The following is a 26,996-nucleotide window of genomic DNA, read 5'->3' as shown; positions in this document are numbered from 1 at the left end:
ATTGTACCTCACTGTCCTCATCTGTACCCATTTTCAGGGTTGTTAAGAGGATTAAATACATTAGTACATATACTTCAAAGAGTACCTGAAATGGAATAAACACTCTAAGTGCTGCTGCTTGTCATTAATTATTTTCTTCTCTCAATCAAGTTAAATACATAATCAAAAAGTACTTGGCAATCAGATCATTCTGGGTTTAAATCCTAGGTCCCTCCCTGCCTAGCTATTGTGATTATGGGCGTGTCATTTAATCAGTGATCCTCAGTGTTCTCATCTGTCAGATGGAAATAATATCTGCCTTATAGAAAGTACCAGCTCGATGAAGGTATTATGAACAAATGTTTCAGTCGTCTTTTCTGAATGGAATACTCTTGCCCCCAGGATGTTCTGAAGATTATGTGAGTTCATAAATGAAAAGCACTTAGAAAGATCCCGACACAAAGTATACATTCAGTGAGTTTTTAAGAGGAGGAGGGAGGGGACTATGCAAAGCACTCTGAGTCGTGTCTTGGATGTGAGAAGCACTCACCCAGTCTTATTTTTGATCATCTTGAATCTCTATTCTACCTTTTGCCTTTTTAGCCATTATTTCTCCATTCCATTTTGCTTGCTGTACCTTTCTTTCCTCTTCCCCCACTTGATTATAAGGATTTTGAATGCCATGTGTGGGTCAACATTAAACCACATCATTAAGAAACACCCTCTACTGTGTTTTTATTCTGGAGATAATAAGGCTGATGAGTGATTAAACATGATCCCTCAAGTACAGAAAGGCTGTCGCTGCAGAGAGAGTGGCTGCTATTTCTTCTTCATCTTCAGTACAGAAGAAGAGAAGTAGACTTAAACAGCATAATCACAGCGTGGATGACAAGAGGATGATAGAATCTGTGAGAGGCTAACAACAAAAAAATTTAGTTTTTTCAAGAATGGGTGTGTGGACATGTGTTTCCAGAGAAAGAAAAGACAAAATTCTAATATGGTCCCCTCTTGCCACACAATTCTCTGATTCTATTTTCCCCCAAAGTTTTAGCTACAATTATTACCTACTAGTGTGTGTCTTGCTTCTGTTGTCATATTATCTTTTCTGGTTTCATAATAGCTGGTGACCTTTATAAACTCATCAGAAAATGGTCTTGTTTTGGCCATCAACTGTGTATAAAAGGGGCTGGCGCTATAGCTCAGTGGGTTAAAGCCCCAGCCTGCAGTGCTAGCATCCCATATGGGCGCCAGTTTCAATCCTGCATGCTCCTCTTCTGATCCAGCTTTCTGCTATGGCCTGGGAAAGCAGTAAAAGATGGCTCAAGTTGTTGGGCCCCATCTGTGTGGGAGACTGGGAAGAAGCTCCTGGGTCCTGGCTTCGGATCAGCTCAGCTGTGGCTGTTGTGGTCATTTGGGGAGCAAACCAGCAGGTGGCTTACCTCTCTCTCTGGGCCTACCTCTCTCTGTAACTCTTTTAAATAAATAAATATTAAAAAAAGAGGGAGTACTACCTTTAAAAAACTGTATAAAGACTTACAAAGTATTTCCCTTTACCATAATATATAATAATAAATAATAAAGGTGACCAGAACTTCCTTTTGCAATTGAGAGAAAATGCATTCACCTTATTCTGTTTCTGAAATATTTTATTATTTATTTGAAAGAGAGAGTTACAAACAGAGAGAGGGAGAGACAGAGAAAGGTCTTCCACCTACTGGTTAACTCCCCAAATGGCTGCAATGGCTGGAGTTATGCTGAACTGAAGCCTGGAGCCAGGAGCTTCTTCCAGGTGGTCGCTTATGCAGTTGCCAGTGCCAACACACTTAGGCCATCCTCTACTGCTTTTCAAGGCCATAGCAGACAGCTGGATTGGAAGAGGAGCAGCTGGACATGAACTGGTGCCCCTATGGGATGCCAGTGCCACAGGCGAGGGCTTAGCCCAATATACCACAGCTCCAGCCTCATTCACCTTATTAAATGCAGAGTTTTTATATTGTTTTAGACTTAAACACTGCTAAATTGTTAATGTTTTACATTAAATTGTTTCTTTGACAGATTTGATACTGTAATCACAGCCTTTATAATCAATCATGAAGAAAATCATCTTGATTAAGCAAACAAAAACTAAAGGAAAAGACATTTTGATTTGGCTTATTCCATAGGAAGAAGAGAAAAAGTGCAAGTATCTGTTGAAATAAAGAAGAAAAATCTGCACACCTTAAAAACCTGGACGTTGTTTTAAGGATATTTTCATATGGAGATCTAGGGAATACCACAGCTTCAAACATACCCCTTAAGCAATGTATTAAAGCTTCGTTGTTTTTTATGGCAGACAAAGCTGTCATCGTTGTTCATAGTTTAAACTAGTATAGCACCTTTCACTGAGGAATCTTAACTTCCCATAAATTCCATACATAGTAGTGATTACATTATAAATATAGAAAACACAAGAGTCTCTTCTTCTTGTAAATCCCTGGGAGTGTATCCATTATACTTCATTGCTTTTAGGACTTTATCTTTGGGTCCTTCCTGTTTATCCCCACTGAAGGGAGACCTGTGTCCAGTTGGTATATATTTTAAAGGCTTTTAACCAATCATACTTTCCCATTTATAAGAATCCCTAGTGATATCTTATATTTTATATGAAATCCCAGTCTTACTTTCCCATTTAGATTTCTTTCCTGAAAAAATGAGGAGGCTTGGGGCCGGTGCTGTGGTGCAGCGGGTTAAAGCCCTGGCCTGAAGCACCAGCATCCCATATGGGCACCGGTTCTAGTCCCAGCTGCTCCTCTTCCAATCCAGCTCTCTGCTATGGCCTGGGATAGCAGTAGAAGATGGTCCAAGTCCTTGGGGCCTGGCACCCCCGTGGGAGGCCCGGAAGAAGCTCCTGGCTTCAGATCTGTGCAGCTCTGGCCGTTGTGGCCATCTGGGGAGTGAACCAGCAGATGGAAGACCTCTTTCTCTGTCTCTGCCTCTCTCTGTAACTCTTTCAAATAAATAAAATAAATCTTTTTAAAAAATGAGGAGGCTAGACTGATATATAATATGTGTATGAACACATGTGTGTATGTGTGTAGTTCTTTTTATTTAACTCTGTTTAAAAAGATTATTTGTTTATTTGAAAGGCAGAGCAATAGAGACAGAGAGACAGAGAGATCTTCCATTTACTGGTTCATTACCTAAATGGCTGCAATAGTCAGTGCTGTGCCAGACTGAAGTCAGGAGCCAGGATCACCATCCAGGTCTCCCACATGGGCGTCAGGGGTTCAAGCACCTGGGCCATCTACTGCTGCCTGCTCAGGCACATTAGTAGAAAGCTGGATCAGAAGTAGAGTCCCTAGGATCAGATTGGCACTCCAGTACGGGGTGCCAGCATCACAAGCATCAGCCCCACCTGCTGCACCACAGTGCCAGCCCCACCTCGAACTTGCATTGCTTGGCGTGTAGCAGGTGCTCAGGGAGAGCTGCATCCATAAAAATGTGTTCTCGTTTTCAACGTTATTTTATAATGCTATTTATTTATTATATCAGTGTCAAACAGTTCTGAAATTGCCCTTAGAGTCTCTAGTCTAGCCTTTTGAATATACTTGTCTTTTCAAACCAGTTGACATGTGTTGAGTGCCTGTGTTTTTTATTTATTTTTTTTTTGGCGATACCGTGATTGCATCCAGTAGTTCATTAATTTTTAGTTACAGCAATTGCCTGCCAATCTCCTTTGTGCCGGTAACAATGAGTACTGAAAGGGGACAGTGTTATAAATTAATATAGGATAAAATATGATTTTATAATAGTTTAAGTGAAGTGTGCTGTGAAATGGGCAAAGTGTCCATTTCAGATGGGTCTTGATGGACGGAGACAGGAAAATAAGAGAAGAAAGCACATGGGTAAAGAGAGAATTAAAAGCAAAGATCAAAGGTAGAAAAGTACCTGGTATCAGAGAATGGTGACGAGTGGATGAGATAGGAAAAGAAGCAGAAATAGGAGGCTGGAGCCAGAGTCTCTGTACTGATTTCAGCGCTGAAGCATGCTGACTGTCCTTTGACAAGTGACTTGACTCTGTGTTTTGATTTTCTCTTATGTCAAATGAGGATAATATTTGTGCCTCCCTCACAGGACTGAGCTGAGGAACTCTATATATAAAGCATCTAGAACGATGCCTGCCACAGAGCAAGCACTATAGAAGTGTTAGAAGATGAGAGTGGAAAATCTTCCCTCTTGTATTGGAAGCCACTGAGGACTTTTTAGCAGGAGGGAATGAGAGGAGCTATACTTTGAGAGGGTGCTGCTGAGAGTACTGTGGACAATCGACTGCCAGAGAGGCACAGTTGAAAGAGAGGTCCTGGTGGCTAGGACTGAAGCGTTGGCTAAGGGAATAAAAAAATGAAAAATTGAAGGCAAGGTCCTCTGAAAGTGTACTTAATAATTTTTTAATGTTTTTGGATTGATGTTATTTTTATTTTTGATACTATCACAGTAATTAGAACCTAAGTCTAGTGACCAAAGTGGTGACATTTTTTATTTAAAATTAAGAATAGTTTGAAAAGAGAATTTGTAAGTTGAAATTGTTTTTTTCCAGTGGCTTCTTAAGCTGATGCTAAAGGCAATGCAAAATCTGAAAAATAGAAAATGTGTACTGTGTTTACCAGTGAAATAAGTATATAATTTCCCCAGGTTTTTTCCTATAAAGGAAAATATTTGGTTGAATAAATGTTAGTATACTTATTTCATCATCAGTAACACCACCTATCCACAGCTCTTTTTTTTTTTTTTTTTTTTTTGGTGCCGAAACCCAGGATCCACAGTTCTTTTTTATAGAAAAAAAATGTGATACAGATGAAAAGTCATGTAATTATATACTTTTGATTGTTGAGGACCAGAAGTCAGCCCTTTTTTCATTAGTCTCACTATTTCCTGATGATATATGTACCTCTTGGATGCCATCACATCTTTGTAATTTTTTTTCTGTTACTCTTTAATTCATATGTTTTAAAAATAAGATTTCTAAAGTATAAAAAAAGGATAAAAACCAGGATTTGTTAACTTTAGGTGCTACTAAAGCTAGAGGGCACTTCTTTACATTGGGGTAATCTCAAAGACTTTGCATAGCTTTCCAAAGATGTGTTCTTGTATTACTATTTTCTATGTTCTATTGTAATTTCCTGATGCCATTATTGAGTTTATTAAGGTTCTCCTTACCATATTGTTTACCCATGCATAGTTCACTAAGCACTGCCCTGTGTTAATCCGATCAGCTTTTTCTTATCACCTTGCACCTGCTCTGGTGTGGTGATAAAAAGACAAAAGCTTTCCTTAAAAGAATTTCATACAATGCATTAAACATTGTGTTTTGCTTAAAACACCCTTTGCCCAGGCAAATGAACCACACTACAAGTTTGTAAGATGAAATTGCTAGAGATGTTTCCAAGATATACATGCTGTGTTGGGGAATGCCTTCCTTCACAATAATAGCATTCCAAAAAGAGAATGATTAGTAATTTACAGTCTGTTGGAAAGGACTCCTGTGACCAGAAACAACACCATGACTGGGACTCTCCTTTCCAACAGATACATCCAAGGCATCAAATACCTGTTTTAATTTCTTACAGTGAAAAGAGGGTTGAAATAATGTGTAATATCCTAATAATGAAACAGAACTCCTTGAGGAATTAAGAACAAAAATCTGCACAAGAAAACAATGACAGCTATGGCCTCTGTTTAAAAAGAAAGACTCCATAGGAAAACCTTAAGCCATCAGCCCAGCAAATAAGTAAATAAATAAATAAAAGTTAATACTTCCAGGGTTGGCGTTGTGGCATAGTGGATAAACCTGCTGCCTGTGAGCTGACATCCCATATGGGTGCCAGTTTGAGACCCAGCTGTTCTACTTTGAATCCAGCTCCCTGCTGATGCTCCTGGGAGAGCAGCAGAGGATGTCCCAAATGCTTGGTTCCTGTACCCACATGGGAAACCTGGAAGAAGCTCCGCCTCCTGGCTTCTGCATTTTTTTGAAACTGTGCTTTTCTGAAACTGTTTCAAATAAACAAACAAATCTTAAAGTTAAGACTCCCATTGGAAGGAACTGAGATCACCTTGTGAAATCCAACATGAGATTTTCTTGTATTTATTACCTAAGCCTCATTCTGAAAGTAAGAACAAAGCAAAACAAAAATTTGGCAGTAGGGATACAAATAATTCAGTGTTTTCCAGTGTAATTGCTTCTCGGCCTAGAGTTAGGAGTTTGCTACCTTTATCTTCTACCAAATGCAAATATTCCTGTGTTGATTCTTGCCAAGCCTTGTAGTGGGAGGGTGGGGGGAGGGGATGTGCATTCAGACTGCCAATCCTTCAGCATAACATGAGACCAGCAAAACGGGAATGCGATAAAACCCATGAAGGGCGTGTTCGTAATTCCAGGAAAAACGAGCAGAAAAAACCTGTGCACATGCAAGAGCGTGAGAATGAATTCTCAACTGTGGATGTCATTCTCTCTTCAAATACCCAGAAAATCCCAAAGGAACTCTGGATTGTAAACAAAGAAGTTACCTGCTTTGACCAGCTGTTTTTCATTTGTTAACCATGGTGTTCTTTTCTTGCTGTTCAGAGCAGTATAACTTGTACTAGTCAGAAAAGCAGAAATAAAAACTTCAGTGTTTACACGGACATTTCTGGCAAATGAAAACAGAAGTTTTATTGTCTGTTGGAAATGGCAATAAAAACTTCAAAACTCATTGAAATAACTTACATTTTGTTGCTCTTCTTTATTTTTCCAAAAGTCCTTCATACCAGTGCTTTGAAGGGAATTTGGACAGTAACTGGGCACACAGCTATGCCAAGAATTTAAATAAATTTAAATAGAGTTGAAGGATTTCCTGCAAAAATAAGTCAGTAAAAATTTGATAGTAAATCAAATTCTCTGATTTTTAGATATTTTGATATAGCCAGTTTATATGCAGATTAACCCCTAGTGGTGACATTGACTATAGAATATATGTATGTGCTTTCTAGATTTTGGAGCATTAGCAGTTGTGCCCTATTCCCATTAACTGGTATGTGGTCATTCATTCAGTAAATATTTACTGAGTGCTTACATGTGCCAACGACCCCTCTAAAAAATGGAGCTATAGTAATGAATACAACTTTATAGTCATATGAATAAAATTTTATACATAAATACATATTTTTTAAAAAGACAATTTCAGATAGTATTATGTGCTATGAAGAGAGATAAGTATGAGGAATTTACATCTAAGAAGTTAGTCATCTATTTCAAGTGGAGACAAATAGTGCGAAGACCTGAGATAAGAATAAACTTGTCATATTCAAGGAGTGACAAGAAACCCAGATCATGGAATTTGTAATCTTGTTTTTTTTTTTTTTTTAATTTATTTATTTGAAAGTCAAGATTACACAGAGAGGCCAGCGCCGCGGCTCACTAGGCTAATCCTCCGCCTTGGGGCGCCGGCACACCGGGTTCTAGTCCCGGTCGGGGCGCTGGATTCTGTCCCGGTTGCCCCTCTTCCAGGCCAGCTCTCTGCTGTGGCCAGGGAGTGCAGTGGAGGATGGCCCAAGTCTTTGGGCCCTGCACCCCATGGGAGACCAGGAGAAGTACCTGGCTCCTGCCATCGGATCAGCGCGGTGCACCGGCCGCAGCGCGCTGGCCATGGTGGCCATTGGAGGGTGAACCAACAGCAAAAAGGAAGACCTTTCTCTCTCTCACTGTCCACTCTGCCTGTCAAAAAAAAAAAAAAAAAGAAAAGAAAAAAAGAAAAATTACACAGAGAGAGGAGAGGCAGAGAGAGAGAGAGAGAAGTCTTCCATCCGATGGTTCACTCCCCAATTGGCCGCAACGGCCAGAGCTATGCCGATCAGAAGCCAGGAGCCAGGAACTTCTTCCGGATCTCCCATGTGGTGCAGGGGCCCAAGGACTTGGGCCACCTTCTACTGCTTTCCCAGGCCATAGCAGAGAGCTGGATTGGAAGTAGAGCAGCCAGGACTAGAACGGGCGCCCATATGGGTTGCTGGCGCTCCAGGCTAGGGTGTTAACCTGCAGGGCCACGGTGCCAGGCCCAGAATTTGTAATTTTGTAACCATAAAATGGCAAATAAATGAAGATGAGAATTACTAAAATTTTTTTTACTTCTCTCTCTCTCTCTCTCTCTCTCTCTCCATCTCTACCACAAAGGTTCTTCCCAGCTAAAGGGACAAAATTCACTTGACTGACTGTTTTGTTCTGACATCCTAAGAAGAGCCTGTGAGCACTGTTTCTGTTCCTCCTGTATTCCGAAATGTCCTCTCTGGTTTTTATCTCCTGGCTTGTATTTACAAAGAAAATATGAGTTATTTTATTAATGCCTTCTCATTGTAACCTTATCAAAAGTGGTTAAAAGAGAGGAAAATCCTGAATAAATAGATGCTACAATAATTATATATTTATTTTAAGCATATCCTGCCTTTGTTATAATAGGTGCAGGTCTCTGTGTTCCATCTTGTACGTACCACTTTGTGAATTTGGGCAGCTGACTTCACCTGTCTTGGACTTCATTTTCTTCTGTCCTGTATGGAGTTGACTGTCTGGTAGGATTGTGTGAGGTCAGACTTGGTGCTCGGCACATAGTCAAAATAGGTCATATTTGTGGAGCACGTCTTGTTAATATTACCACAAAGGTCTTCATTCTTTCCAAACACCTCTCAGTAAATGTTTTTGCAAATGTTTTCAAGTAGCCCAATAAACTTTTATGCTGACTTTCAAGTATCTTTTTATCCAGTGTCCAGCTCAGAGACATTGTATATTTATGGATCCATCCTTCGGTAATACAAATGCCAGGTTCACCTTATCTGTTAAAACCCTCCTGTTGATTCCAGCTCCTGTCAAGCTCCTGACAAAGCCTATACATACTGTGCTGCTATGCTAAGGATTCCAGAGCATAGGTGAAAACATATGAGTGTGTAGCCCTTGATCTCCTGAGCGGCATTTGGCAAGTCTCCAGTCCTTCATTTCTATCTAATTAATGACATTCCTGGCATATGGGGATCATATAGCATAGAATGTGTCCACACTCTGCCTGTGAAAACCTTCTTTGTTCTCCACCTGCAAAAAAAAAAAAAAAAAAAAAAAAAAAAGCAACCTCTGCTTTTCATTTCTTTTTTGTGTCATTTTGAATGTAATTGTTCTCCCTCCTTTGCCTTCCCTCCTGTCTCGTCCCTTCCTCTCCTTCCCTTCTCTACCCCCTTCTTCTTCCTCTTTATTCTTTCCTACCTTCTTCCTACACTCCTCCTCTATCTCTGAACCCCACAAAGTGAGTAGGGAAGCACCTTGGGGGTTGATCTGAGAGGAAGAAGCTGATATCACCACCTGAACTGATTCTAGACATCATCTTGAAACTCAAAAATAGTTTGCTTCAGTAATGCTGTCATTATCACAGTTCTCTTGGGAAGACCAAGACCATTCCCACTACTGCATTTTAGCTTCTGCTGTTTCCTTGCCTAGAATATATTTTCCTCTTCCTTCCATTCTTCAAGATTAATGTCAAATCTCACCTCTTCCACTAAATCTTCCTGTCTTAGTGCATTTTGAGCTGCTATAAGAGAATACCACAGCCTGAGTCATTTATAAACAATGGGAATTGATTTGGCTCATGGTTCTGGAGGCTGGTCTAAGATTGATGGACTACATCTGGTGAGGGCCTTCATGCTCTGTCTACCCGTGGTGGAAGACACAAAGACAATGAATTCAGAGACATACTGAACTCATCCTTTTATCAGGAAGCCTCTTCCAGCAAAGCTAACCCGCTCCTGGGACAGCGACACTTCTCTGCTCATGAGGGTAAAGCCTTCACGGCCTAATCAACTATTAAATCCCACCTCTCATCATTGTTGCATTGAGTGTTGAGTTTTCAGCATGTGAACTTTGGAGGACACATTCAAAAGATAGCAATAACTCTAGATTTGGATTGATCCTGCCCAAAACACTTATGTTGTTGTATATCTTTGCTATTTCATTCCTATTACTGAGCCTGGTGCATAAGTGTAAGGCTGTTTTCTCACGTGGATTTTAAATTTACTCACAGCATTGGCCATGTCATGTATATTTTTAGTATCTCACTGTTTCCATCTCTCCCCATCACGCTTTTTAAGTACCTATTTCTTCTGTCTCAGAGATAAGAGCATGTTAGTGAATTTGTAGAACTTCTGAACAAAATCAAATACAGCTATATATGTTATAACCTTATAGACAGAACACAAAGTAAAATTTAGAGAGCTGTTACTAAAGAAGTCTGTCTACACTAGTAGATTCAGGCTAATTTGAATGCCTCAGTCCATACTCTATTTCACTTCAAATTCCCAAGTGACTTGAGAATGTCTGAGTCTGAGCATCCAAGACAAATCTGAGGAATATCCCCCCCAAACACAATAAAAATCCTTTTAAAGAACTCAGCCTATTTCTCTTCCCATTATATGCATTTGATTGATTTAGCATCTCATTTATATCACTACCAGAAGACAGAGAATGAATGCTGGTCATTTAGATTTTTTCCTCTTTATTAATGACTTTAGTGATTTGGTTACAGAAATTAGGGAAAACTCAGGACTAAGAGTAAATTTAGAGACTGATTTTCATTTTATCCCCTCTGTCACTTTGCCAGTTAATGACAAATCATAAAAAAAGACTCATACACAAAAAGATCACTGTATGTCTGCAAAAGAAAATACTTATTAACAATTTGAAAAATTGAGAGGTTTAAAAATAATGAGGACAGTGGCTAGTGAGCTCTGTTATATAAACCGGAGAATATCATTGAAATTAGGAATAAACAGGCCATCCAGCAGAGGAAAATGTCTATAGTCAGTAACTGCATCCTGCTATGTATAAGTTTAAAAGGGAAGACAAGACAGTGCTGAGCAAGGAGCCATGTATACCTGGATGTGCTCTATTAAAGGAGGCGCTTGATTGCTCAGTAATTGCAGAGCTAGGCTCTTGGGGAGGCCTTTGTCATCCCTCCTTGGCTGACACCAGACGATAGTGTGGCTCTGTGATAAGAAACAGAGAACCAGTGTCTCCATGGTAACTAACTGAGCTCTATATATTACACCTCATTACAAATGAGAATAGATAGTACAAAATATATGTATGTGTATATATATTTAAAAAACAGAGAATGAGTGTGTGTGTGTTTGTGTGTTTCCTGTCTTCTATCTTGAAAGTGAATAAAATAAGAATGTGATTACACTGAAAGGATAAGGTTGATGAGTCTTTCCCCCCTGTTGGTGCAGGTAAATATTTCATTTTTTAGTTCCTCTGATGGTTTTGTTCTGAACCCACCCAGCTGTAGCTTGAAAGATTAATGATGGGCAACCAAAGAACCTGAGAAGAGGCAGTGAATGAATAGAAACCAGCACCAGAGAAGAAAGAGTTCTGCCAGGCCTTTGGGACAAATAAATAAGGATTTACTAAGTCTGCTAGTTTCATCCCCATAGCAGGAAAACCTGGAACCCATTAGAGTGGAAACCTGGAGACTTTTATAATATAATGATTCCTAAAAGTTCCAAACTGGCTCAGTCTTGTGACATGGAAGAAGAGGAAAGGAAAATCAGTGGTTTCCTTTCTAATTTTCTCTTCTGTAGGTATTGATTTTACTTTAACATAACTAACTTTACTGTGTCGTTCTTCACATAAGACTATTAGTCCTATGTGTAGAACTTTGTAAGGTTAAATACATTCCCTGAACAGCCTGCCAATGTCATGAATTTTAAGAAATGACTAAATTAAAGAAGTCAGCAGTAAGTAAACCATTAACACTGGAAATTAGAACTTTTTATTCAAGATGCAGAATGAAAGTCTTTGGTCAGAGAACAAAGTTTTTTGCAACGTTTACACTAATTTTAATATATTGGTCCATCTGCTCTTTGATAAATGACTTGAGACCCTAAAGACTCCCTGGTAGCCCAGCAGGGATTTTTGTTGATCCTTTAGGTTTGCTTTCTCCCCACCTATGTCATTTCCTCAACCACTCTTATTTCTGAACAACTATTGGAATCATTTCTAGAAGGGGTGTAAGTGTATTTTTAGGGCAAAACCGCTATATCATATAATCTAAGTGAGATCATGTTCTACCTCTCAGGTCTTCACGCTGATTTCCTGTTCTCCTACACGCCTGTGAAAACTCTTACTAAGAACCCTCCAAGGTCAGTGCATTGCATCGGGGTGACAAACGTTGGGGGGACATAGATGGATATCCAAGAGGAATGTCTGCACAGAAACTTCTCAATGAACGTTCACAGCAGCACCATTCATACATGATAGCCAAAACGTGGAAGCAACCTGGAGTCTGTCAGCTGATGGATGAATAAATATAGTGTGATACAGCCTTGTAACTGAGCACTCAGCAATTGTAAAGAATGAAACACTGATACATGTTACAACACGGATGAACTGTGAAAACATTTTTGCTAAATGAAAGAAGCTGGCCTTAAAATATTACTTATTGTATTATTTGCTTTATAGGAAATTCCAAGCATAGGAAAATCCATAGATTTTAAAAAACTAGATGATTGTTTACCTAGGGCTTAAGAGAAGCAAGGGAGATGTGGGTGACTGCTGAAGGGTATGGGGGATGATGAAAATGTTCTAAAATTGATTGAGTAGTGGTTGCAAAATTAAAAATCACCAACTAGAACCTTACAGAGAGAGAGTGAGATAGATTTTCTGTCCACTGGTTCACACCCCAAATGGTCACAACAGCTGGGGCTGGGCTGGACCAGACCAAAGCCTGAAACCTAAAATTCCATCCACATCTCCCACATGGGTAGCAAAGGCCCAACCAACCCGGTCATCTTCCACTTTCCCAGGCACATTAGCAGGGAGCTGCATTAGAAACGGAGCAGCTAGGACTCGAATTGGTGTACAGATGGGATGCTGACATCGTAGGTGGTGGCTCAACCCACAGTGCCAAAATGCTAGTCCTGAGTTGGACATTTTAGTCATTTATTTTTTGCCAGGCAGAGTTAGACAGTGAGAGAGACAGAAAGAGAGTTATAGACAGTGAGAGAGAGAGAGAGAGAGAGAAAGGTCTTCCTTCTGTTGGTTCACTCCCCTAATGCCCGCCACGGCCGGCGCTGCGCCAATCCAAAGCCAGGAGCCAGGTGCTTCCTCCCAGTCTCCCATGCGGGTGCAGGGACCCAAACACCTGGGCCATCCTCCACTGCTCTCCCGGGCCACAGCAGAGAGCTGGACTGGAAGAGGAGCAACTGGGATTAGCACCTGGCGCCCCAACTGGGACTAGAACCCAGTGTGCCAGCGCCGCGGCGGAGGATTAGCCAAGTGAGCCACGGTGCCAGCCCGAGTTGGACATTTTAAATGAATATACTGATGGTATGAAAATTTTATCTCAACGCTGTTAAAAAATAGGTAAAGGGCCGAGGTGGAGGAAGATGGTGATTTATAATTAGGATGACCTTGTATCCTGATTGCCCGGAAATGTTTGTTTTTGCAAGATGAGCCAATGAAGTGTTAGTAGCCCTTCTTTGATTTTCAAAAATGTTCTGTTTGGATGTTATAGACACACTATATATATATATATATATATATACACACACACACACACACATATATATGTATATATGTGTATATATATACACACACACACATATACATACACACACACACACCAGAAGTACTATGACCTTGTGTATCAAGTTACAGCATCAAAATATCACTTGGAGATATTTTAAAAATAAAGAATCACCTGTCCCTTCCATGGATTCTAGTTTTGTATATCAGAGGTAGAAACTGGTGTTTTTTATTTTTAACAATTACCCTGGCGATTCATATGAATTTTAATCATATACTGTTTTACTTGTTCATAAAAAGAGTGCCCAAATTGTGTTTTGGGTAAAGAGAATTCCAGAGAGGTGTGCAAAGGCTGTTGTAAGAAATTTATCAGTTGTGGAAGGCTAAACATAAATTCTGTGTTGAGGATGAAGAGAATAATGGGAATAACATAAGCACAGTGACAGTTTTAAGAAACATCCTCATCATCTTCTATCCTGTCTGAAATCAACACACAGAACTAATGTCTGTTATTCAGTAAGATTAAGTGAAGACTAATACCAGCAATAGTCCAGCTGGAAGTTCGTATTCCACAATGGCCAAGGTAGAGGTGGGTGGATTCTGTGTTATCCCTGACAACTGCCGTCGTACTCAAGTCTTGATGTCCACTGCCTCCACTCGGGCTTTCCTGGCCAGTTCTGTCCTATATTCCCTGGCTCAGAATGTTTTGTTGTGAACTCTTCCGCCCAGGCTTGGAGACAGAAAGCAGGACCTTAAGTGAGGAAGAACAGTCTCAGAAACATAGGAAAATCCAAGAAACTGAAACTTTGGGAGTATTTTTTTAATAAGAAGAGTAACAAAGGAAACCAGGTCATAGTTAATAAATATGAGTGGTAGGGTATGTAACATAATATGAACCAAATTCTGATAAAAAGCAATGTCATAATGTATGTAATATGTATACAGTATACATAGAGTTGAATACTTAAAATTATTTGTAACTTATCTGAATACATTAATTGCTACTTAAGGATGCTTTGTCTTCATTGCTCGTATGGAAGAATGTTTCACAGTTTCAACGTCTGAGATGAAATTGTGCTGCAGAAGCCTGCATATTTCCACATGTGCAAAATCACCCTAAAATTTCTTAAGGAGAAGAAAAAAGTCGTTACTAACCCTTTCTCTCATTTGGCCACATTGCTTTCATTCATACCCTTTTTTGCTTCTTTAATCAGTCAGGAAAAAGCTCTCCTGCAGGTTCAGAGCCAGGAAGTACTCTCCTACTTGCCCCTGTCCGTGCCCAAGCCTCTTGATCCCTGGGGAAAAGGTTGCCATCTGGGGAGATTTCTTTGTTTCACTTTGTTCCAGCAAACTGTTTGAAATGTTCAAGCTTTTTACTGGAATTTCAGTCGTCTTCTCTTTTAGGCACTAAAATTTTTTCAGTGTTTGAAAAAGGATCCCTAATTACTTGAAGGACCTCTAAGATGAATATTATTATTATTATTATTAAATAATACATATTAAATATCTCTGATTTCTAAGTTGCTGCTTTTTAATAGAACACTCCATGCTTGCCTTTTAAGCCCTAATACAGTATTAGCAAGACCTATTAACAGATTGGTATGGCAGTATTAATTATCATAGGAGTAAATATTTAGATCGTTGGCTTTGGTGCTTCTGTATGATGGGATAGTCAGTGGTTGTCAGTGTAAGCAGCAGTTTAGCATTTCCCAGAAGATGAGAGTTCACAGGGTAGGGATTTTTGTGCTGCAGGTTAAGCTGCCACCTGGGAGGCCTACTTCTCAAATCAAAGTGCCTAGTGTGAGGTCCAGCCTCAGCTTTCCATCTTCCAGCTAATGCACCTAAGGGCAGCAGGTGATGGTCCGAATAATTTGGGTCCCTACAATGCTTGTGAGAGAGATCCTAATGGATTTCCTGGCTCTTGGCTTTGGTATGTCCCAGCCTTGCTGTTGCCGTCATCTGGGGAGTGAACCAGCAGATGGAAGATCTCTCTGTGTCTATTCCTCTGTCACTCTGCCTTTCAAATAAATAAACAAATCTTCACCAGAAACACAATGTAGGTTTAGAAAAGCTTTAAACTGAAGTACTCAGTGAACACAAGGATTATAAACTTTAGTAACTTCAGATCCTGGTAAGCAACAGGAATTAAAAGCATTTTCTAGAATAAAAAAAAACTATGTTAAATTTAAGATTACTGGTTTCAGATGAGATTCTTTTAAAAAAATATTTATTTATTTGTTTGAAAGACAGAATGACAAACACACAAAGGGAGAGGGAGAGGCAGAGGCAGAGGCAGAGGATGGCGAGTGAGCTTCCATCTGCTGGTTCACTCCCCAAATACTCACAGCAGCCAGGGCTAGAAAAGGCTGAGACCAGGAACCAAGACTTCATCCAGGTCTCCCATGCGTTGTGCAGGGACCCAGGTACTTTACTAGGCACATGAGCAGGGTGCTGGATAGGAAGCTGAGCTATGGGACTCGAACCTGGTGCTGTGATGAGGATGCCAGCATCACAAGCCGCAGCTGACACTGCTGCACCACAGCACCCGCCTCTCAGATGCTATCCTTCAGTAATAAATTATCAGCAGGGTTAGTGGATCCACTGACATGAGGTTTGTCAGGGCTCTAAGATGATAGATGACATTATAAACAAAATAAATACTGGGTAAAACTGTGGCCTTGAATTCTGATTACAGTCAGGAATACTGAAGATTTCAACCAAGAAATAGGAGCAAGACAGATCGGTTAAAAGATAATTCCAGTGTATTGGAAAGGATTATTTCGAATTTGAAATCATAAAATAACCACCAATACTTTAATGCATCTCCTGAATCTTTTTAAAAAATGCTTATTTGTATAACCACTATAGTTTTAAGTCTGATTATTTAAAATTTACTTTATGTGAGTGAAGGTGAACATCTTTTCATTGGATTATTGTTTGTAGCCCTTGACTATATTCCTGCTGAACTATATCTTATAACTTTATTTGTTGACCTTTTTATTTAGTGTAATATTAATCCTTTAACATAAATTAAAAATATATTGTCTTAAAAATTAATAGAAAAATTTGAGAGTAAACAAGACAGTAAGAGAAAGAGAAGAGACAGATGCACAGATCTTTCATTTGCTAGTTCATATCCTGAAATGCCCCCACAACAGCAGATGCAGAGCCAGAGCCAGGAGCCAGGAACTCAATCCAGGTTCCCCCATGTGGATGCAGGGACCCAAAATCTTGAACCATCACCTGCTGCCTCCCAGGGTCTGCATTGGTGGCTAGCTGGAATTTGGAGCTGGGGCCAGGACTCAAACCCAAGCACTCCAATGTGGAACACAGGCAACTTGACCTGCATGACAGTCGCTGAGTCAAATGCCTGTCTCAGCTTCTGATTCTGATTCAATATTTCAGTTGTAGTCTTTTACTAAGGTTAAAGTATACCTCAACAATCAACTTAGGACTAATGCTATGATTAAGTCTTTCATTTTAAATACATATAAATAACATTGAACCAGAGAAAGTGTTAAGGTCCATTTAAGGCCTAGGTGTGTTTGTTGAAGACCTGGGGGACGGTGGAAAAGCCAGGGAACAGCAAGGAACAAAGCCTTTCACCACAGATGCCCTTCCTTCCTCCCTCCCTCCTTCCTCTCCTCCTTCCTTCCCTCCCCTCCTTCCTTCCCTCCCTCTCTTTCTTTTTTTCTTCCCTTTCTTGCCTTTTTTTCTTTGTGACTTTATGTAAGCTTATGACCTGATTTGTATAATTTTGATAGACCTGAAGTTAGCTTTATCAGATATTGCCAGTTTTCTGGAGTGCTTTTTCCACTTTATGCTGCACCAGCAATTTTGTTAGAGTGCCATTGTCTCCACATCCTAACTAATACTCTCGTGAGTGTGGTTTCTTATTGTAATTTTAGTTGTATCCTGATGAAAAATTATATGCAGTATGTTTTCACATGCTTACTCTATTCTGTTATACCATATTGTATGAAATACTTATTTCAGTTTCTTATGTTTTAAAAAGGAGGTTTTTTAGTTTTTTTTTTAACATAAAAATGTATATTCTAGGATATGGTCCTCTATTATATATATAAACTGCAATATCTTCTTCCACTATGGCTTGCTGTTCAACTCTCTTTTGTTAAAAGATTTATTTATTTATTTGAAAGTCAGCGTTACACAGAGAGAGGAGAGGCAGAGAGAGAGAGAGAGGTCTTCCATCTGATGGTTCACTCCTCAGATGGCCACAATGGTCGGAGCTGCACTGATCCAAAGCCAGGAGCCAGGAGCTTCTTCCTGGTCTCCCACGTGGGTCCCAAGGACCTGGGCCATCTTCCACTGCTATCCCGGGCCACAGCAGAGAGCTGGATAGGAAGTGGAGCAGCCGGGTCTCAAACTGGCGCCCACATGGAATGCCAGCGCCCCAGGCCAGGGCGTTAACCCACTGCACCACAGCACCGGCCCCAGCTGTTCAACTCTCTTAATGGTGTCTTTTGCTAATACAAATTCTTAATTTTTAACAGTATCAAAGTTATCCTTTCTTTTCCTAAGATTTTTTTTGAAAAGCAGTAACAGAGAGAGAGATTGAGATTTTCTGTTGGTTTGCTCCCCAAGTGTCCCCAGTAGATAAGGACTGAGCAAGGACAAAGCTAGGAGCCAGGAAATCCATCCGTGTCTCCCCGCTGGGTCGCCAGAACCTAGGTACTTGGATCACGATCTGATTCCTCCCAGGTGAATTAGTCAAAAGCTGAATTGGAAGCAGAGGTGGGACTTCATATAGGGTGTTGGCATCCAGGTGGTGGTTTAACTTGCTGCTTCATAACCCCTGCCCCACAGGTCTTAATTTTAATGTAATCAAGCTTATTTTTTCCTTTATGTTTAGCACTTCGTGTGTTCTGTCAAAAAATTTTCATGTACCCTACAGTCTTCCTCATATTTCAGTGGTTTTATTTTAAATTTTAAATCTCTAATCTATTGGGAATTTATTTTAGTGACACATGTGAAGTAGGGATCCAATTTATTTTCTAAATGTCCTTTAACCTGCCCAAAAACATTCCTTAAATAATTAATATTTTAAATGCTCATGTTAGGAAGTTTTTAATCACAATAACTATAAATTTATGATATAAAACATTCAGCACTCTTAACATGGAGTTAATCATATGTATATAAAGTCAATTGAAAATAGATCCCAGTAAAAAAACAAGAGGGGGAATAAGGGAGGAGGAAGTTTGTAACTATAAAGATGCATAATTCTGCATACAGTCCTATGGACCGAACTTCTAAGGGTACAGTTAAAAAACTTGTGATGGGACTCCAGATCCCATTAAAATTGGGGGTAAAAATGCCATCTTAATTGTTAAAGTGATCACATTAAGTGTGAAAATGAACATATAGATAAGATTAAGTGTTAAAAAGATCATATAAATACCATCAAGTACCTGGTAGTAATAATAGAATTAAAAAGGAGGTAATGTCCAACATGGGTAGCAGTCCACACAGCAGACTCATAGAATGACAATCACTTTAAGTAACACTGTGACCTCAGAATCAGCCCTTAAGGCATTTGGATGTGGCTGAAAAATCCATTAGAGCATTTCAGGCATGGAAAGCCAAAACACTGTGGCAAAAAATATCCTACATGAAAGATCTCTGTGAGTGAGACCCCAGTGGAAAGAAAGGGCCATCAGAGAAGGATGTACTTTTCTCTGAAGGGAGGAGAGAACTTCCACTTTGCTTATGGCCCTGTCTAAATACTGACAGAGTTGGTGGTCACAAAAGGCTCCCAAAGCTTTGGCAGCTTATGGCAAGAGCCTCAGGTGATCACTGATGTCATAAATAAGAGTGTTAATTGTTAAATCAACAATGGGAGTCACTGTGCACTTACTCCCCATGTAGGACCTCTGTCCTTAAAGAGTTGTACTATGAGAATTAACTGCAAAACTTGTTTTCAAGCAGTACTTTATATGTTGTGTATGATTATGGGTGCAAAATATTGAAATCTTTACTTAGTATAGAGTTGGTCTTCTGTATATAAAGTTAAATTAAAAATGAATCTTAATGAAGAACAGGATGGAAGAGGGAGTAGGAGGTGGGATGGGAGTGGGGGTGGGAGGGTGGGTGTAAGGGGAAGAACCACTATATTCCTAAAGTTGTACCTATGAAATTTGCATTCAGTAAATAAAAGCTTTTAAAAAACACTCAGCAATATTTAGCAAAATATTAAAATATCAAAATATAGTCTAAGAAAGGTAAATATCTCTGTGGACCAAGTATACATGCAAAAGCAAAACAATGGGTAGAATTGAAGTCAGTGGGCTTCTGTGCTGTGTACTTAAAAATGGGCAGTGTTTGCTAGGAGTTTGCCTCCTTTCCAGCAAGGAGTACTTCAGGTGCTCCATATGAACAACGAGTGTGGTCCCATGTGAAATCTTCTCATGAAAAAGGGTTTCTGATTACTGCTTTGGACTGTGACATTGAGAAACTTCAGGATACATCTTCATAACCATAATAGAACTGAACTGCCCTTTGGATTTGTGGCAGCACCAAAGTTATCCCTAGTATCAGAGACAACAGTAGCTGTATTGGTCTTGGATAATGAGAGTCCCTGCCTCCGAGCCTGTGTTTATCTTCCATCTCTGCCACTCTGGTCACTTCATTCAGGAACTATCAGGCTGGGTATGCAGTGACAAAACCTGGCTAATACTAACTCACCAAGTCATTTTGTTTGCTTGATTGGTTATTGCTCCTTCCATGATGGATGCTTCCTGGTGAGCATTACTGTGTGATACAAAGATATTTCCACCTTGTGCTGGCTTTTCTCAGCCTGTTCATATGTCTCAACTGCAGATCTCCTTGACTCCCCATCTGAGTCCCATAGACCAGGTCATTTCTTATTGCCTATGAATCCACATGTGAGAGTACTCTAAAATGTTTTATCTATTTATTATTTTTATTGTATTTGAAAGGTAGAACAAGAGAGAGACAGAAGGAGGGAAAGAGGGAGACCGTCCATCTGCTGGTTCATTCCCTAGATGGGGCCAGGTTGAAGTCAGGAGCCAGGAACTCTTGGGTTTCCCATGTGGATGTCAGGGACCCAAGTATTTGGGCCGTCATCTGCTGCCTTCTCAAATGTATTAGGAAGATGCTGGATTGGAAGCAGAGCAAACAAAACTGATACAGCACTCCAGTATACAGTGTGGGTGTTCCTTCAGACTGCACCATAACACCCACCCTTCCATGAACTTTTGAAGTAGCCTCCAGTATTCTTGCCACAAGCAACTCTACTTCCACACAGAGTGGATGACCATTGCCTGAAGCAGTGATCTGGAAGATATTCTCTCTTCACAGTCCTTCAAGGTTGCCCCAAATGAGACTGTAACATAGCCACCACCACCACCTACTTTTGGCTTGAGTCTAACCCATTCATTATTTCAAACGTGTGCTTTATCTACCTCTCTCATATGATTGGACGTAGGTGCATTGTATATTGGTGTGTTGTACATAGGTGTACATCGGCCATAGTTGGGCTCTGGTGAAGTGTGATGGATGATGTGTGTCCTGGGATTATGCTCATAATTATCCTGTATGTGGTATTTCCCTCTTAAAATGGATTGCTTGTGAGCTGACTTAAGTTTATGACACTGAGTTCAGCAGTTTTGGACACAGGGTAACTAGGTGTCCCATGGTCAAATGTTCCATCTCTGTTAGGTTCCGTTATTACCATGTCAGAAGCTGTTGTGTGTTTTTTTTGTCACATAATTTTATGTTACAGATGTTGTGGCTTTGCTTCAGGACTCCGGGCTCTACGTACATTGTCTTAAAGCTTCCTACAAACACGCTGTACCTTTTAGCACAGCTGATACTTACACATAGGATCTGCGATTGTATGACTCAAGTTACTGGGCCACTTGAACCATGGTCTGTGGCTTCTACAGAGCTCTTTCCTATTCCTGAACCCACTCAAAGCTGGCAGCCTTTTATATTACCTGATGTGTGGATGGGATTAGTCTTGCTAGTGATGGAATGTGTGGCTTTCAGAACCTGAAGAAACCTAACAGGTGTGTACCTTCTACAAATAATGAAAGTTTTCCCTCTTTTACAATATAATACCTCCTTTTTCTTTCTTTTCCCTAATTACACCTAATTATATCAGCTCCTCCCTCTATAACACTGCCAATTAGTAGTAGTAAAAAGTGAACTACAGAAGTCTTCCTTCTTTGTGCCTTGTGTGGGAAAGGATAGCTCTTTGATCATTAAACTTTTTTCCTATGGTAATTCATATATGTAATTTACTCTATCTTCTAGGGGTATTTTTTTCCTTTTTTATTTTATTTGACAGATAGAGAGTGAGAGAGAGAGAAATGTTTTCCCTCTGTTGGTTCACCCCCCAAATGGCCACTACGGCCGGAGCTACACCGACCTGAAGCCAGGAGCCAGGTGCTGCCTCCTGGTCTCCCATGTGAGTGCAGAGGCCCAAGCACTTGGGTCTTCCTCTACCACCTTCCCAGGCCACAGTAGAGAGCTGGACTGGAAGAGGAGCAACGGGACAGAATCCAGCGCCCATATGGGATGCTGGCGCCGCAGGTGGAGGATTAACCAAGTGAGCCGCGGCGCTGGCCCCCCTAGGGGTATATTTTTACAATTTATGTTTTGCTAAAAATACATCCATGTCAAGAATATGTTCAAATATATGAAGTTGGGCCAAGTAATTATCATTTGTTTTACATTTTCTTTGAATCTATTCTTTCCCCATTCTAATTTTTTGTTTTCTTGTGTTTTATCCTTTTCCTTGTTTAGACTTTTGTTAGCTACATTTTTTGTTGGTACCCTCTAGTTTCCTTGAATTGGAAACTTAAGCTTTTATTCCCATGCAAATAACTTAATTAACATCAATATTTGTTATAAATATTGTAACAAATATGCCCGGGTGGAGAGCAGGGGCTTTGAAGCCTGGCTGCATTCATCTGAGCATCAGAGTCCCTTCTTGAGCAGCTTGTTGGGGGAAGTGCAAGAGTACCACAGGGAACCTGATGAGGCAGTTGGCAGATGTGCAGGAAAGCTTCTTGGTTAGGTTTGCAGTGCATTGTCCTAGCAGGTTGGGATGTCCCCAGGTGTCAGGCTTTACTGAGCAATAAACATTCCACTAGCCTTTAGATTATCTGCGTCCAGTTTCATCAGGCCTGGGAGTTCAGGCCCAGTAGCCTAATGGGTTCTATCAGGCCTTGGTGACCTAGCAGGTTGTAACAACTTTCAAATGTAACAACATTTATTGTTTCACAGCTTTTTTGAATCAGGAATCCAGCCTCAGTTTAGCTGTATCATTCAGGACAGAGTCCCTCACAAGGTTTGATTAAGGTGTCAGCCAGGATTGATAAAGTTCTTGTGCTTCCGAAAGACCCTACTATTTGAGAGGAACTGTGAAGCAAACCTTGAATCTTTTTAAAAGATCCTTTGTAAGATAATGAAAGCCAAAAAAAAAAAAAAAAGATATTTGAGAGCTTGACTACTAGGGTCATGTTGTAAAATTTTATTGGTATGGTATCAGTCAATTTAAGTATCTAATTTGTAAGTTGTCAACTGTGATTCCCCCATTGATATATAACTCTGAAATTGATAAAAATAAATGAGAAAATAAGCATTTTCCTAAAATTTTTTTTAACAAAAACAAAAAGATTCTTTGTGTGACTGAATAGTGTTCTGAGGGTGCCACTTTCATCTTTCTGTATCTGCGTTTTTGGTGACATTCTTGGCTCCACCTTTACGTAAAGATTCTCCTGGCAGTTCTTAGGGTATACACCTTTCTTGGAATCCATTTCTTAATGTTGGTAGCACCTTTTAAATTGGGAGAGAGTGAGAGTTTCAAAACCATCAAGTCCTGATTCTTTTAAAAGTTTTTTCTTCAAAATGTGGTAAAAAACACATAAAAATTACCATCCTAACCATTTTTAAGTGAATGCCATCAGTGATATTGTGTGCTTTCAAGTGGTTGTGGAGTCATCACCACCACTCATATCTGTAATACTTTTCGTCTTAGGAAACTGGAACTCTGTACCCTTTAAACAATACTTTCCCTTTCCCCCCTGCCCCAGTGCTCAACATCTCCCATTCTGCTTCCTGTCCTTACGAAGTTAACTATTCTAGGAACATCATTAAGTGAACTCATATAGTATTTGTCTACTAGTGACTGGTTTACATCACTTAGTGTGATGTCCTCACAGTTCACCCACGCTGTAGCTTATGTCGGAATTACTGCATGTGTATATATTTTGCCTGTCTGTTCATCTGTAGATGGGCAGTCGAGCTGCTTCCGCCTTTTGCCTGTTGTGGACAGACAGACCCCTCTTGACTTTCATTTCTCTTGGGTACATTCCCAGAAGTGGAATTGCAGGATTATCTGACAGTTGTTTTGAAGGTTTTGAGGAACCACCATCCTGTTTTCCATAGCAGCTTCGCCACTTTAGTTTTCCCCCAAGTGTATACAAACTTCCATTTTCTCTACGTCCTTGCCAACATTTTTTTAAAACAGTGTCCATTCTGCTCAGTGTGAGAGGATATCTCATTTGGTTTTCATTTGCATTTCTGTAACAACTAATTGAGTTGAGCATCTTTTCATTTGTTTATTGACCATTTGTATGCGTTTTTTGGAGAAATGTTGATTCAAGTCTTTGGCACATTTTTGAATTGGGTCATCTGTTTATTTGTTGTTGATGGTTGAGTTTTAGAGGTTCTTCATGTATTTTGAATATACCAGGTATGTGATTTACAAATATTTCTCTTTTGTTGCCAATGCCTTTACTATCATAGCCAAGAAATCATTGCCAAGTCCAATGTCATGACACTTTTATCCTATATTTGATATAATAGTGCTATAATTTTAGCTATTATGTTTAAGCCTTCAATCCATTTTGTGTTAATTTTTGTACATAGTGTTAGATAATAATCCAACTTCATTCTTTTGCATGTGAGTGCATACTTTTATTGAAGACTGTCCTTTCCTTACTGAATGATGTTGATACCCTTGTGGTAAATCATATCACCATATATTAGTTTGGCATGCAATGACAGAATACCATAGGCTGAGTAACTGAAGCAACGGAAAATTTATTTGGAAGTCTGAGGTCAGGGTGTGAATATGGTGGACCGTGGTGAGAGCTGTCTTCCTGGCTTCCAGATGGCTTATTTGCTGGAGTCTTCACATGGCAGAGAGAGAGAGTGAGCAAGTGCCTGAGCTCTGGTGTCCTTTCTTCTTATACACACCAATGCTGCTGGGTTAGGATACCAGCCTTATGACTTCAAGTAACCTTAATCAGTTCCTTAAAGGTCCTGTCTCCAGTACACTCAAATAAGGAGTTAAGGCTTCAAAATACGAATTTTGTGGAGGACACTATTTGGTCCATAACAACCATATATGCAAGGGTTTAGCTTTGGGATCTCTGTTCCATTTGGTCTGTATATCTGTCTGTATGCCTGTACCACAGTGTTCTGATTACTGTAGCTTGTAGTAAGATTGTATTTCTTTTTCAGGGTCCCTTTAGATTCCACATAAATTTGAGGAAGGATTAGTCTATCTCTTTAAAAATGTTACTGGAATTTTTATGGTTTTATTTATTTGTTTGAAAGACAGATTGATGGAGTGAGATGGAGGGATGGAGAGAGAGGGAGAGGGGGAGGAGGGGGAGGGGGAGGGAAAGACTGACTTCCATCTGCTGGTTCACTTCTCAAATGCCTGCTACAGCCAGGGCTGAACCAGGTCAAAGCCAGGATCCAGACACTCCATCTGGGTTTCCCACATGTGTGGCAGGGGTCCAAGTACTTGAGCCATCATCTGCTGCCTCCCAGGCACCTTATCAGGAAGCTAGAGCAGAAACTGGGTAACCAGGACTCAGACAGGTACTCCTATGTAGGCTGTGGTATCCCAAGGGGCAGCTTAACCTGCTGCATGACAGTGCCCACCCCTGTTGCTAGGATTTTGATAGGGATTTCGTTGAAGTTGTACATCCCTTTAGGTAGTATTGACATTTTAAGCAACGTTAGGTTCTCCAACCCGTGAATATGAGATGGCTTTCCATTTATTTGTGTTTTCTTCAATTTTTCTAATCTATGTTTTATTGTTTTCATTCTATAAATCATGCACTTCCTTAGATAATCTAATTCTTAAATATTCTTTTGGATGCCATTGTAAATGGAATTGTTTTCTCAGGTTGTGTACTGTTGGCGTATAGAGACAACTGACTTTTGAGTATTGATTTTTGTGGGAGCAGGGCCCGGCTCCCACAACATGGCGCTGAGAGGGAGTAAACAAGTCCTACACAGCGGCTTCAGCTGCTTCATTAATTTGACTAATGAGCTGCAGGGGCTGACCCAACCTCTGATTGGAAGAAAGCGGCGTGCTCAGCACGCGGGCAGAGGAGCACGGATTGGTGGAAGAGGACTATAAAAGGGGACTCAACTGCACTTTCTGGGACAACTACTGTCTTCGGGCTGGTGGAGAGTTCGGGGGTGGAGAGTTGGTGGAGAGTTCGCTGGGGAGCTCATTATTTCGTTCTTCTCTTTACTTGTGCTTGCTTTACTGTAGAAAAAACCAACAGCGAGGGAATAACAGCGTCCGGCCTGGTGCCGCTCCTCCGCGAGTGGAGGAGCGACAGATTTTGTATTCTGGTAGTCTGGTGAATTGATTTATTAGTTCTAAAAGGTATTTTTGTATAATCTTTAACGTTTTTATATATATAGTCGTCTGTTCACAAATGATCTTATTTCTGTACAACATGAGGACCTTTTATTTCATTTTTTTGACTAATTGCTCTGGCTAGAACTTATGAAGCTATGTTGAATAGAAGCATTAAAAGCAGGCATCCTTGACTTGTTCTTGATCATAGAGAAAAAGGTTTCAGTCTTTCACCATTGAGTATGATTTTAATGTGTTCTTTTCTTCTATGCTTAGTCTGTTTAATGTTTTTATAATGAAAAGACACTGAATTTTGTCAAATGATTTTTTTCTACATCAGTTGAAATAATCGTGTTTTTTCTCTTTATTTGGTTAATGTGGTATATTTCAGTAACTGATATTCACAGAACACATTCTAGGAATAAATCCTTCTTAGTCATGATATATGAGAGTACACTAGGTATGTCACTGAATTTGGTAGTAATTTGATGATTTTTTGCATCAATGTTCAAAGGAATATTGATCTATAGTCTTCTATCTTTGTCTGCCTTTGTGTTAGATAATGAGGGTCTCATTGAATTAGTCAGAAAGTATACTCTCCACTATTTTGGAAAAGTTTGAGAAGGATTTGTGTTAATTCATCTTTAAATGTTCAGCAAAATTCACCAGGGAAGCCATCAAATCTAGGGCTATTAGGGGGAGATTTTTGATAGTCAATTTAATCTCTGCTGTTCTATACAGATGTTCTATTTCTTTTGACTCAGTCCTGGTAGGTTTTGTGCATCTAAGAAT

The 26,996-nt window shown here is 39.9% G+C and overlaps 1 long non-coding RNA gene across 4 annotated transcripts in view; it reads left to right on the top strand.

The window, feature by feature from the left end:
- LOC127491372 (uncharacterized) overlaps positions 1 to 26,996 on the top strand; it is a 168,091-nt gene that overhangs the window by 74,961 nt on the left and 66,134 nt on the right. For all 4 annotated transcript variants that reach the window (XR_011384077.2, XR_007920037.3, XR_016225391.1 and 1 more), the window contains exon 2: positions 12,099 to 12,162. This is a non-coding gene — a long non-coding RNA (uncharacterized LOC127491372). The remainder of the gene's footprint in view (positions 1 to 12,098; positions 12,163 to 26,996) is intronic.

This window comes from Oryctolagus cuniculus, chromosome 18, assembly GCF_051225735.1.
Source record: "Oryctolagus cuniculus isolate XC-2025 breed Fujian yellow rabbit chromosome 18, ASM5122573v1, whole genome shotgun sequence".
Lineage (NCBI taxonomy): Eukaryota > Metazoa > Chordata > Mammalia > Lagomorpha > Leporidae > Oryctolagus > Oryctolagus cuniculus.
Note: the sequence above shows the minus strand (reverse complement) of the source record. Positions and strands in the feature narration are given on the sequence as shown.